Source organism: Dromiciops gliroides, chromosome 4, assembly GCF_019393635.1.
Source record: "Dromiciops gliroides isolate mDroGli1 chromosome 4, mDroGli1.pri, whole genome shotgun sequence".
Taxonomy (NCBI): domain Eukaryota; kingdom Metazoa; phylum Chordata; class Mammalia; order Microbiotheria; family Microbiotheriidae; genus Dromiciops; species Dromiciops gliroides.
The window spans coordinates 109,382,028-109,396,877 of record NC_057864.1 but is presented as its reverse complement, the minus strand read 5'-3'; positions in this window follow the sequence as shown (position 1 = coordinate 109,396,877).

Sequence of the window (14,850 nt, the reverse complement as noted above, 5' to 3'; positions counted from 1 at the left end):
CATATTTGACAAAAACTCATTGAGCCTCCATGTGCAGACCCTTTGGTAGTGGGGAATGCACTACTGTGGTTTCCTCACATTGAACTGAAATCTGTCCTTGTGCACCATCCTTCCATTGTTCTTTGTGCTCTCTGGGGTTAAGCACAAGAGAGCTATCCCTTCTGCTACATGGAAGCATAAAATAGGTGGGTGGTACTAAAAGGATGCTGTCCTGTCCTCCCCCAACTACCAAGTTTTCTCTTCTTCAGGCTAAACTACTTCATTTTCTTCAAACAGCCATCATATATTATGTTTCAATTCTCACCATTCTGGTCACTTTCTTTTGGACAATATGCAACTTAGTTATATACTTTTTTTAGTGAGGCAATTGGGGTTAAGTGACTTGCCCAGGGTCACACAGACAGTAAGTGTTAAGTGTCTGAGGTCAGATTTGAACTCAGGTATTCCTGACTTCAGGGCCGGTGCTCTATCCACTGCGCCATCTAGCTGCCCCAGTTATATACTTTTTAATATACTTTCTAATGGGTTACCCTTCCCCCAAACCTCAAACTTACAAATTTGGTCTTCTAGGGGACAGTTACTCTAAAATAACAGAATCAAGATCCAGGAATCCAAGATTAAGGTTTTCTGTGAGTTTATACCATTAAAAGAATAGCTTATGAGCCCTCACCAGTGTGCTTACCTTCAATTTTAAGCTAGTTGAAACAATTAGCTCAAAACAAAGGCATTTATTGAAATTGTATAGTATAAACGGCAGTAACAGAATATTCTTCCTAGAGACCTGGGGTTCACGCTCCCACAAATACACATAGTAAGTAGAAAGAGTGTGTATAAAGTACATTAATAGAAATGCATATACTTAGGGGGGCAGCTAGGTGGCACCACAGTGCATAGAGTTCCAGGCTTAGGGTCAGGAAGACTCATTTTCCTGAGTTCAAATCTGCCCTCAGATACTTACTAGCTGTGTAACTCTGAGCAAGTCACTTAACTCTCCTTTTCTCAGTTTCCTTGTCTGTAAAATGAGTTGGAGAAGGAAATGGAAAACCACTCCAGAAGGGGAGTCATGAAGAGTAGGATATGGCTGAGACAACTGAATAACAACAACAACAACAACAACAACATATGTAGGGAACATTTGGCTAAAGCGATTCATACCTCTGACACTATAGGGTGCTTATCTCTTTTGTCTTCTGTGATATCCTCATGCACAGTATCTCTGCTGGGCATGTCGCTCTATTTAGCTCCCTGGGCTTGCTCCTCTCTTTTTCACTGAGCTCCTTTGGTCTGTTCTTTGTTGAAATCAGTCTTCTCCACCATTCTTGAAAGGGGTGGATCTTTATAAGGCACAAATTGGTCATTCCTAGTTCTGTACTCTTTATAATTTGTGGTTAGGTCTCTTAGCAGATGCCACTCAAACTTTTATTTCTTTTACAAGCTGTAAATATAATTACTCAAAATCTGAAAGAGGAAAAATTATAAAACTTCATTTTTCTGTTAACAGGGGACCAGTTGATTAGGGGGTCCCCAATCAAACCTCTCCCCATATTTCTATTGCCTGTTTCACAGGGTCATTTTGTGGCAAGCCCCTTGTAAACAATAAAGCACTATATAAATGAAAGGACTTTATGTTTATCCTCATTACATTTTATTTTGTTAAATTCGTCCCATTGTTCCAGCCTATTGACGTATTTTTGGATCTTTATTCTGTTATTTTGTATATTTGCTGTCCCTTTCAGATTCATGTCAATCATATATTTCATATATATGCCTGTCATATTTTCATTTAATTCATTGATTAAAAGATATTCTGCCACATTGATATGTTTATCTCTTCAATCTAGGACATAGAACAGGTCTTCTTCATTTCTGTATTCACTCACTGTGCCTAGAACAGAGTCTTGAATGATGTGGGTGCTCCATAAATATTTGTTGGTTCATTTATTTATTTTTTAATCCTATATTGATTTTCCTCTGCCATACAGAATTCTTTCCAGCCTCCCTTGACATCCCCTATGAAGCATGTACTCAATGTGCAAAAATATTTTCATGTTAGCTTAAGTAAAAAATAATTAAAAGAGTAAATCTGTCATAGGTGGGGACAATCATATCTTGAATCCTCATTCTAAATATAAATGAATTTTGCATTGTCCATCTTGTGTTTCAATCATCTTTACTCTAGCTTCATCTTCTTAGTGCGAACAATGAAGATCATAATAACAGATTACATTTATATAACACCTTACATAAGGCACATGCATTTATCTGCAGCTTCAAAAATACTCAGTGGGAGTATGGACCATTTATGAGACATACATTCTGCTACCTAATGCATACTACAAGTGAAAGACAGTCACACACAAACACACACACATACACAACTCAGGCAGCTGTCAAGACCTTGCTGCCTTGCCTCTCTCAATGTAATATACCCAGCCCTCCTCATTCCTAGCTATGACAAGATGAGTTGATTATTTTTACTTCTCCACCTTAGGTGAAGACTATGTGTCCACTCAGAAGGACTGCAGTTCCTACTAAGCCCCCCCCCCGCCCCCGCAAGATGCTACAAATTTACATACCTCTTTTTTTGATGGCACTCTCTGCTCCCATCATGACATGGGCAGGTTGTTCCTGAGCATATTGCCTTGAAGCTTTGATAAAGCAAACATTGGAATGAGAGGAGCACAAGCTAACATAGCTGACAGCATTATAGTAAGGACCTTTGTCTCTCTTATACATGCATTATTTTATCTGATCTTTCCAACAACCCTGAGGGGCAGTTACTATAGGTATATCTATTTTAGAGATGAAGAAACTGAGACTCAGAGATTTTAAGTGATTTTTATAGGATTGTTGAATTTAGAACTATAAGGAACCTTAGACATTACCAGATCCATCACATTAGAGAATGAGATATACTTCTTTGGACATAGTGAATGTGCAAATTTGTTTTGTTCAACTATATTTGTTAAGAAGGTTTTGTTTTTGTTTTTTAATTTCAATGGTGGGGGCAGCTAGGTGGCGCAGTGGATAAAGCACTGGCCCTGGATTCAGGAGGACCTGAGTTCAAATCCAGTCTCAGACACTAGGCACTTACCAGCTGTGTGACCTTGGGCAAGTCACTTAACCCTCATTGCCCTGCAAAAAGAAAAAAGAAAAAAAAAAGAATTTCAATGGTGATGGTAGTTTGAGAGGAGATATGCTACCAAAAAAAGGCAGAAAAAGAAAAGAAAGAAAAGAGACTCATTGAAACACTTCTTAAAGTGAGAAAAAGAAAATAGAAGGACAGCCTGAAGGAATCACAGAATCATAGATGAGCAGGACAGCTTTGAGTGTAAAATGCTGAGCAGCTAGGTGGTATAATAGATAGAGTGCTATACCTTGAGCCAGGAAGTCCTGTATTCAAATCTAGACTCAGACACTTATATTAGCTGTGTGATCTTAAGCAAGTCATATAACCTCTGTCTGCCTCAGTTTTCTCATTTGTAAAATGGAGATAATAGCACCTACCTTCCAGGTTGTTGTGACAATGAAATGATATAATATTTTTGAGGTGCTTTGCAAATCTTAGAGCACTATATAAACATGAGCTATTTATTATTTTGATGTTGGTTGATTGTATTGATTATTATTTATTATATTATTAAATATTTAAGTATTAAATATTTCAAAAGAAAAGCAAGCTGTAGAGAACCACAGTTTTGTGTCAAAATTTAATAACAAGAAAAAGAGAGATTACCCACCCCTTTCTTTTATCAATGAGGACACTGAGAACCAGAACAATTGGGTATGGCTTGCCCAAGATCTCATTGCTTGTAAATGACAGGACTGAGATTCAATGGGGCACCTAGGTGGTGCAGTGGATATAGTATTGGCCATGTATTCAGGAGGACTTGAGTTCGAATCCAGCCTCAGACACTTGACACTTACTAGCTGTGTGATCCTGGGCAAGTCACTTTATCCTCATTGCCTTGCCAGAGAGAGAGAGAGAGAGAGAGAGAGAGAGAGAGAGAGAGAGAGAGAGAGAGAGAGATTCAAACCCAAATCCAAACCCAGGGCACCTCCAGTGCTTTTTCCATGGCATCGCAACTGCCTGTGATTAACATTGTCCATGAAGACATCATTGGCTCTTACTGTTATTATTATTATTATTATTATTAAAGTGATACAAAGGTCTTTATCACCTTCCAAGTTCACATCAGAGTTCTGCCCTCCTTTCTAGTGAGGCTCTGAGCAAGACAATTTTCTCTTAATATTCCTATCTTCCTGCACCTCCCTCCCCATTTGGGATGATTCAGTGGAACCTTGAGAGGCCCATATTAATTTCCTTCTCTGTCTCATACATGGGTCAGCCAAAGGATTCCTGCCCCAGGACTGCAGGATGCATTTATTTCTCCTTGAAACAATGTGACCAAGAAGGAGTGTTGGGGATGTTCATAATGGAAGGACACCACTACTAGGTTTAATTGATGGATTGTCCTATTGTGACTAGCCGGGCCAGCAGGCAGCTATCATCTATCAAAAGTCTTGTGGTTAGAGTATTTCCAAATAACCCCCCAGAAGACTGGCCTCTTCCCAGGGTTATTTGGCATCCCGTGCCCCTTTATCATTGAATTTTGGACATGCTCTCCAGTCTGGAGGCACTCAGATCCAGCCGGACCAATCCCTTAGCTCTCAGTAGCCCTGGTTTCCCAGTTTTCCAAGATTTTAGACAACTCACTGAACCTCTCTGAGACTCCCCTTTCCTCACATGAAGACAAAATCCTAGGAGCACAGATTTAGATCTAGAAGGGACGTTAGAAGTAATTTTAATCTACTCTCCTTATTTTATAGATGAGGAAATGAGGTTTATAGAGATGAAGTGACTTGCTTGAGGTCACATGGATAGCAACTGGCTGATCTAGGATTTGGATCTAGTCACTCTGACCCTAGATATAGGCATCTTTCCACTATACCATCATACTGTGCTGGGCAGCATGTAGAGATGGAAGGGAGTATTCATTCTGTTTTTTCATCAAAGCTAGGTGTCCTAGTAGATTGAAGGATACATTTGGAGTTGAGAGGAGCTGGGTTTGAATCCTGACTCAGATACTTACCAGTTGTGTGATGCTTGACAAGTCTACAACTTCTTTTAGCCTCAGTTTCCTCTTCTGTACAGTGGGGATGATAACTATCATATCCATCTTTCAGGATTGTGTCACAAACCTTAACATGCTATATTGATACTATTACTATTATTATTATTATTATTATTATTATTTCTTTCAGGCTTTCTTTGAAGAGGATGAGGACAGGTGGGATGATAGTTGTGGAATTACTTATTATATAAAGTTACGGTTGAGTCTGGACACCTCCAGGAGCTGGTATAATAAAAGGGTCTGAGATGTGTAGTTAGAAGACATGGGTTTGAATCTCAGTTTTGCAACTTACTATCTGTGCTTTCATGAGCAAGCACTTTCATCTCTGGGAGCCTGTTTTTACCCCTGTAAAATAAGTTGGGTAGGGTGATGTGGCCTAACAGTTTTCTTCTTAACCCAAATCTTAACATTCAGGCTCTGACTAGAGCCCTCCCACAATTTAAAGCCTGAAACGTCAGAATATTCTTTTTAAATTTTAAATAATTTTTTAAAAGAATATTCTTAATGGAAAAGGACTATTAAGCCCTAGACCAGAGAGATTGGATACAACATATGAGAGCTTTGCTGTCTCAGTTTGGAAATGGTAACTGCTTTCCCAGAATATAGTTGTTAAAATAGGAAAGCTGTAGCTGAGGGTCAGTCAACAAGTATATATTAAGTGATCTGTGCCAGGCACTGTGCTAAGTACTAGGGATAGAAAGAAAGAAAGAAATGTCATGCCTAGCATCAAGGGACTCATATTCTAATGGGGAGACCACATGCAAATAACTGTACACATAAGATATGTACAGTGCAAATGGAAGGTAATCTCTGAGGGAAGGTACTAGCAGTGGAGGGCAGCTAGGTGGTGCAGTGGATAGAGCCCTGAACCTAGAGTCAGGAAGATTCATTTTCCTGAGTTCAAATCTGGTCTCAGACACTTATTAACTGTGTAACCTTGGGCAAGTCACTTAACCGTGTTTGCCTTCGTTTCCTCATCTGTCAAATGAGATGGAGAAGGAAATGGCAAACCGTTCTCTGTCAAGAAAACCTCAAAAGGGGTTATAGAGAGTCAGACAGGAATGAAAAACAATTAGCAGTTGGGGGTGGAGGGGTAGAGATCAGAGACCAGAAAAAGCTTTCTATAGGAGAATTCCATCTAATTCTTAAAATGAACCACAGAAACCAGGAGACAGAGACAAGGAAGGAAAGCATAAAGGACAGCCTTGAAAAAGGATGGAATTGGGCAGCTAGGTGGCACAGTGGATAAAGCACTGGCCCTGGATTCAGGAGTTCAAATCCGACCTCAGACACTTAACACTTCATAGCTGTGTGACCCTGGGCAAGTCACTTAACCCTCATTGCCCCAGAAAAAAAAAAAGAAAGCAAAAAAGAAAAGGGATGGAATTAGGAGCTGGTGGACAGTAAGGAGGACAGTGTGGCTGTGTCATAGAATGTATGTATAGAAGAGAATGAGGTATAAGAAGACTGTCAAGGTAGGAAAGGGCCAGGCTGTGAAAGGCTTTAAATGCTAAACAGATTTTTACATTTGATTATAGAGTTAACAGGACTAGAGCAGGGCTTCATAAAGTTTTTCCTCTTGCGACCCCTTTGCACTCGAGAAATTATTATGTGACTGCAGGTATATAGGTATATAAAATACGCATACATGACTTTTCTAGGTGCCAAATTTTTCACTACCCCCACATTCAATTAGGGGACACCATGTGGGATTGTGACCTGCAGTTTAAGAAGCTAGGGAACAGAGGAGTGGTTGCATACAGATAAGGAAGTTAAGCCAAAGGTTAACTCAGTGTTACGTGACTTACCCAAGGTCATACAGTAAGTTTTGGAGCCAGGCCTCAAACTCAGTGCTTTTCTGGCTACACTATAGATGCTTGTGTTGGATGTGACCACGATAACCCTCCTTGTTTCTGTCTCTCTGTGTGTCTCTCTCATACAAACACATAGGGTATTATGTATATTAAAATGATATGATTCTCTCCCCCACCCCCACTCCCACCATCCCCATTCCATCTCTAGAAGAGAGGTTGGTGACTGAGTTATTTTTATTCTGCCGATACCACAAGACAATTTTTTTTTTAAACAGAATATTTTATGAAGTCATTCCCTTTGGTTCTTAGCCATTCTTTATTTTTGTTTACTCTACTGGGAAACTTCCAGGCAATGACAGAAAAGAGAAAGAGCTTTAATAAGCCCCTCTAAGTCTAACCAGGCAAAGAAAGCAACCAGGAGACAGGTTCCAAGTGGGAGAAAACCCAGTCCTTGTCACTAGGGGCTGCTTCTTAGACAGGCTATCTGTGGCTTTGGTTCCCCAAGGCTACAAGAGCAGATCAGAGGGTTATTTCACCTTCTGCACAAAGTCAAACAATTGTTTTGGCTGATGATTTCAATGCCAAGGAATGTTTATTTTAGTGTTCTGGATTTTTTGTATCTCTCTACATTTATATTGTCTCTCACTGTGGGCATCCAACACCCAAGGGTATATCATTCACCTCTCTCTGTCTTTCTGTCTATCTTTCTCTGTCTCTGTATTTCTCTGTCTGTTTCTCCTGTCTTGCTTTATATCTGTGACTGTCTGTATTTCCAACTGTTTCTCTCTCTCTGTCTCTCTCTTTCTCTGTCTGTCTCTGTCTCTCTGTCTTTCCGTCTGTCTCTCTCCCTCCCTCTCTCTCTCTGTCTGTCTCTGTCTCTGTCTCTGTCTCTCTCCTGTCTCCCTCTGTACCTGTGACTCTCTACTTCTGACTCTGTGTTTCTCTCTCTGTATCTCTCTTTCTCTTCCATATGGGGACTTTTTATTCTACAATTTCTAGTTCGGACTACAATTTAGATTCACAGGTCTACATAGGAATTCACACCATTGGTTTCTGGTATATACAACAGTATAATATGCCTAGTGGAATCATCTATCCTTCTAAGTCCAGCTCAAATACTAGCCTCCTTCATGAAGTCTTTTCCGGATCCCCTCAGCCAGTAGTGATCCTTGCAATCTATGAACTCCTCTAATATTCCACTCCTAGTTCTCTTCTTTATATCCTATAACCTGCCTTTACTGCATTTATTTGTATTCCTGATTCAACCTTCTACTTGCTAGATTTTAAACCCCTTGAGGGCAAGGACTATGCTTTATTCATCATAGCATCCCCTTCAGTATATTGGACGGAACTTTGATTAGGCCTCAATACACTTTAGTGAATTAAGAATTCCCCAAATGGGTAGATATCACCTGATGCAGTAACATTGCTATATCTCTGCCCTTTTCTGTATCCAGGCTAAGGGTAAAGAAATGAATTTTTCCAAAATAGGACCCAACATTTCAGGAAGGAAGCATGGTATAATGGAAACACCGCTAAATTTTGAGTAAAGGTTCCTTATTTGAAATTCCGGCTTTGCTATTTACTTGTCCAAGGTGCCACCTTCGGCAAGCTGCTTAACTCCTCCAGACCTCAGTTTCTTCATCTGTCAAATGAGATGGATGGATTAACTAGAAGGTTGATAATACAGGTTTTTCCCAGGCAGGGTCCAGTTGTACTAATTCACTTTTGGGATCCAGTTCTCTGGGAAAGAGTAAAGTCTTTTTGTTCTTCTAATAACCCCAGCATTCTAGGATTAAAGTCTTGAGGTCAAGGGCAACTTATATGATAGTCAAAGGAAAAGAAGAGAGAAATCTTCTCCTTTCTACCCTCTCTTTCCTTCTTTTCTAGGAAAAGTAAAAAAAAAAAAAGAAAAAAATGGAAAGGAGCCTCATTTAGGAAAATGAAAATGATGTCATTCCTATATGATCTTTTCCCTTCCCCCAGGAAGCAGAATTCTCTGGATTCTCTGAATTTCTCCTCTTGTTCCTACCTAACAGGTTGGTTCTTTGCAAAGATGTGTCTGGGGCTGGCTGACTGGTGAAGCTGAGCAGCTTTTATCTGGCCTGTGATAGATGAGGATGCTTTTTACCTCACCCTCAGTGCTAGAGGAGGGGCAGATCACTGGCTTGGGAACCTTGGGAAGGAAAGGTCTGAGAATATGGCCACTGGAAACAATAATTGGACATTCAATGGGAGTGTTTTCTTCTCGTGCAATTATTCTGTATGGGAAAAAGAGAAAGATGCCAATTTATCCCGAGAAAGTACTTCCCAATCATTATGCAGAGGACAGGAGCTATTTTAAAGGCTTTAACTAGAGGAAGACTCCTTCACTAAGTAGAGTTTACCCAATGCCTCATTTGGAAGCACAGGGTAGAGAAGAGAGCAGATTTAAAGGATTGAATTGGGACAATTTCAAAGAAACAAACATCAGAAAGCAGAGTGGGGATCCTAGTCTGAGAAGGTGGCAGGTACTCAGGGTTCCTGAGGTCTTCTACTCCTGAGTGCCTATTATTCCATGATCATAAATAATTTAAAAGAGATAAAATAAAAAGAATGACTTTAAAAAAAAAGAAGGAACTGTGATACCTTGAGATAGCCTTTAACTTGTAAATACTACAGAGGAACTAAAAATGTCACTGGAGGATATAAAAGAGCAGAATTTATACAGCAAAGTAAGAAGTCTGGGGTGCTGAAGACATGCCAGCATAGCAAAACTGAATCACAGTTACTCAACAAGCACATTGATGATGGTGCAAGAAACTCAAGGGCCAAGACAACAGATCAGAGGAATACCAAAGCAAATCCTAAGGCAGCTAGAGGAAACAGGAAAGGCCAGCAATACAGAGGCTTCATCATTCCAGAGGAATTTCCCTGAACCTCAAAAAAGGCCTTGTGTCTTTGGAAAAATTATATAACCTCTTGTTAATTTCCTCGCCTTTTGAATGAAGGATGGGCCTTTCTAGATCCATGATCCTACGATTCTAGGCAATGAATGGAATAAGCATTTATTAATCACCTTTTCTGCGCCAGGAACTATGCTAAGTGATTTACAAATTCTATCTCATTTGATCTTTATAACAACTCTAGGAGGTAGGTGTTATTAGCCCCATTTTACAGTTGAGGAGGGAAAGAGAGGATGAATGACTGTTCAGGGTCACATAGTTAATGTCTGAGGCCAGATTTGAACTCATGTCTTCCTGACTCTAGGCCCAGTGCTCTATTGATTGAACCACTAGCTGCCTTTTGATCTAGGCTCTGGGAGGGTAGTTGCTTGTGGAGCCACATCTTGGGTTAATTGGATCTAAGGGAAAAGGATATTAAGGATTTCTGAGCACAGGACTAAGGGGAAATAGGATAACCAGCTTGGGGCCATAGTATTGCTTCCCAGGAACTGTTTCAGACTAGATTTTCACAGGTTGGAGAGGTTACACAATGCTGACAACCTGAAAATACTTGCTTTCTCCTGGGAGTCAGGTGAAAAGAGCTAGATTAACTGGCCTGGGGATGAAACGGTTAAGAACTGAAAAAAAAATTCTAGTCTTATCTGCTATGTGATATTAAGCCAGATTCAGGAAGTAAGCTGAGTATCTGTACTTTTCCTTCTGATCAATAATTTATACCCTGATGATAATATTAGTAATAACCAGTATTGATAAAGTACCTACTCTGTGCTACATTGTTCTAAGAACTTTACAAATATTATATAATTTGATCTTCACAGAAATCCTTAAAAGTAAATGCTGTTATTACCACTATTTTGCATTTGGGGAAACTGAGGCAGGCAGAGGTTAAGTGATTTATACAGAATCATATACTTAGTAGATGTCTAAGGCCAGGTTTGAACTGAGATTTTCCTGACTTCAGACCCACTGCTCTATCCATTATGCCACCCAGCTGCCTCACAGTGTAATGACACAGACTGCTCTAGTCTAATTCAGCTAATTGGGTGTGTGATGCATGGCTAACCCATTATGGAGTGGCACAGATAAAAAATGTGGACCTAGGCTGACATCCCTTAAAGAGAAGCATTCTTTTTTTTTTTTTTTTTTTTTTTTTTTGTTTTTTGCATGGCAATGAGGGTTAAGTGAATTGCCTAGGGTCATAAAGGAGAAGCATTCTTTTTTAGGGGTGGGAGCCGAAGGGAAAAGTAACAAATGTAGGTCACTTTCTATTGATGGTTTCATCACAGCCTAAGTTACTCTGGATTGAAGTTCATGTTCATGAATTCAGTCAGTTGGTTGGGTGACCATATTTTGGCTCTGGTCATAAGTAAGAACTTAAGTAAGTTCATTCATTTCCCTCCCTAGAAGTCTTTCTTCAGGACCTTTTATACTCTCAATGTCTTTAGTATCTTAATCATTAAGCAATAAAGCCAGGTGCAGGAATTCTCAGTACAATATTTGCTGTTGATAGACGTTCCTGCCAGAGTACCACCAAAGAACACATCTTTCTTTATTTTCCAAACTCTTATCCATATCTATTTGGCAGAAGAGAGGCATTTACAATGATCCTTAGGCACATGGACAGGTAGTCAACATTTATTATCTTTTGGTTAACAGCCAAACTCCAACTAGTATGTCTCAATGTACCATGTGGGGGGAGAAGCCAATGACTTCTTATTTACCCCCAACGCCTTTGCTAGTGCTTAAAGATCATGTTTCAAAATAAAGAACCTTTTGGCCACACAGGCCTTTTGAACTAGAGGGTCTTAATTATCTGTTTCTCTTTGTAGAGTCTTTTCTGTAAGTTTCCCCTAAATATAGTATCTCTGCTGGGCAATTTGCTCAGATGAACTCCTAGGATCTGTTCTTTTCTGTTTCTTGTCTGACTAAAGGATGTGTCTATGTGGCTTGCTGAATTGTCTCAACTGTGCCTTGGACTACTGAAATGGTGAACTCTCAAATGGCTGGGTGGCATGTCTCTTATTGGATGATTAGCTCTGCTGCTACATGCCATGGATGATGGAGGTGAATGAGAAAAGAAATCCCCTTTCCCCTAAACCCTCACTCTCTGGCATAGCTTCACTCAGCTGCTCTGAGCCTGGCCTGACTAGACTGCATTGAGTATATTTTAATGGATCAATTGCAAGGCAAATGGTTATTCCTCCCTTTCTTTTTTTCTTTCTTTTTTTTGGTGAAGCAATTGGGGTTAAGTGACTTGCCCAGGGTCACACAGCTAGTAAGTGTTAAGTGTCTGAGGTCAGATTTGAACTCAGGTACTCCTGAATCCAGGGCCGGTGCTCTATCCACTGTGCCATCTAGCTGCCCCTTATTCCTCCCTTTCTAATTAAAGATGGAATTTGTTTACACTTCATATAGAGATTACAGATTGTGGCCACATATTTAAGTAGTTTAATACCTCATTAACACTTGATAATTACATTTTGGGCTTTCTGGACTGAGTGGTGGTAAATGATCAACCCCCCAACATATCTAAAATTGGTCAAGACTTTTTTTTTCTTTTTTTTTCAGGGCAATGAGGGTCAAGTGACTTGCTCAGGCTCACACAGTAAGTGTCAAGTGTCTGAGCACAGATTTGAACCCAGGTTCTCCTGAATCCAGGGTCAGTGCTTTATCTACTGCACCACCTAGCTGTCCCTGGTTAAGACTTTTAAGAATTGTACAAGTAGGCATAAAAGGGCTTAGACATACACTGGTTCATACTATCTATGTTACTTTGGGACAATCATAGCCTTTCTAATTTCCTCTTCTGTAAAATAAAGAGGTTGGATGAGATGACCTCTAAGATTCCTTCCGGCTCCATGAGATGGCATTTCTCATGGAAGTATTCATGTGGGTATCAACACAGTGCTTCTAGACATCTGAGGTCACTGTAGTTTTGTGTCTATAGGAAGAGCTGCTAAAAAGTTCTGATTGGTAGGTTGTTTTCAGGATTGGAACATCTAGGTCTTGATTAGTGAAAGTAATGAATCTCCTGAAGTGGTCACATTATTTGAACTTACACTATATACTTTCATGGAACCAATGACTATATTTTACACAACCTATGACTTTGTATAATGTGATTTGAATAGGCAACTGAACCACACCACTTCAAGGCATTCATTATTTACATGGTTGGGACTATACTATGTTTCATTTCCAACTAGCTAGCATCAACCAAGTAAGGCTTAATGACTGGGCTGGCAGCAGTTTGAAACTGTTATTATGTTTGGAAGCAAGATGGATATAGAAACTCGCAGAAGAAACAAGCAATGTGATGGTCAGAATAAAAGACTGAGGTTCAACCCAGAGAGTCAGAGTGGAAGCTGACATATCATTGAAAACAGCAAGAACAATATTAGGAAAGTTCAGACCAACCAATTCAATTGATTTTAGTTCAATTCAGGCAATATTTATTAAGCACCTACTATGAGCAAGGTACTGCGGTAGGATCAAGGATAAAAATGAAAGTGTCTATGTCCTCAAGAAACTTACAACTAACTGGGGCATATAACACACACAGATAAGACACACACACACACACACACACACACACACACACAGACAGAAGGATCAGGAAAGGTTTATATGTAGAGGAGGTATCTGAGCTATTTTGAAAGGAGCAGAGGTAAAGAGAAAGTGTATTCCAAATATGATGTTTCACATGCACTAAGGCAGGGAGGGAAGTGATGGAATAGTGTGTATAGGGAAAAACTATTCCTTTGAGTAAAACAGTGAGTGAGTGAATAAGTGAAAGGCAGCAAAATAAACTACTAGAACAGGGGTCTTTATTATGTCATGGACCCCTTTGGTACATGGGTGAATCTATGAATCCCTTCTTTAAATTATGCTTTTAAATGCATCAAGTAAAAGACATAGAATAACATAGGATTACAATTCAATTGAAATACAATTGTTAATATATTCTCTTTTTTTTTGTTGAGGCAGTTGGGGTTAAGTGACTTGCCCAGGGTCACACAGCTAGTGTTAAGTGTCTGAGGCTGGATTTGAACTCTATCTGAGCACCGGTCCTGGAGTCAGGAGTACCTGAGTTCAAATCCGGCCTCAGACACTTAACGCTTACTAGCTGTGTGACCCTGGGCAAGTCACTTAATCCCAACTGCCTCACCAAAACAAAACAAAACAAAACAACAAAAAAAACCCAATGCACAGACCCAGGTTAAGAAACCCTGAACCAACAACAAAAAAAACCAAACAAACCCTGAACCAGAAAGTGAGAAGAAAGCTGTACTATATAGAACTTCAAATCTTAGGCTTTTATTTTATCCTAGAGTCACTAGGGAGCTACTGAAAATTGTTGAATAGAAAGAGACTTGACATGTTTAGAGCAGTGTTTTTTTAAAAATATCAATTTTGTTAAATACATGGATCAAATACATCAGAGTTGGCAGACACTAACTGAAACGGAGGAAGAATGCAGCATTAGAATAAGCTTAAGGTTAGGGAAAGTCAGAAAGGCTAGATCAAGCTAGGAGTTTGTTGTTGAGTTGTTTTTCAGTCATACCTGATTCTTCATGACTCCATTTAGGGTTTTCTTGGCAAAGACGTTAGAGTGGTTTGCCATTTCCTTCTCCATACAGATGAAGAAACTGAGGCAAATAGAGTTAAGTGGCTTGTCCAGGGTCACAAGCTAATAATCAAATCTGAGGTTAGATTTGATATTTTTTTTGCAGAGCAATGAGGGTTAAGTGACTTGCTCAAGGTCACACAGCTAGTAAGTGTCAAGTGTCTGAGGCTGGATTTTAACTCAGGTTCTCCTGAATCCAGGGCCAGTGCCTTATCCACTGTGCCACCTAGCTGCCCCATGAGGTTGGATTTGAACGTAAGAGGAGGTGTCTTTCTGATTCCAGGACTAGAACTCTATCTACTACACCACCTAGCCACCCATGGAGTTTG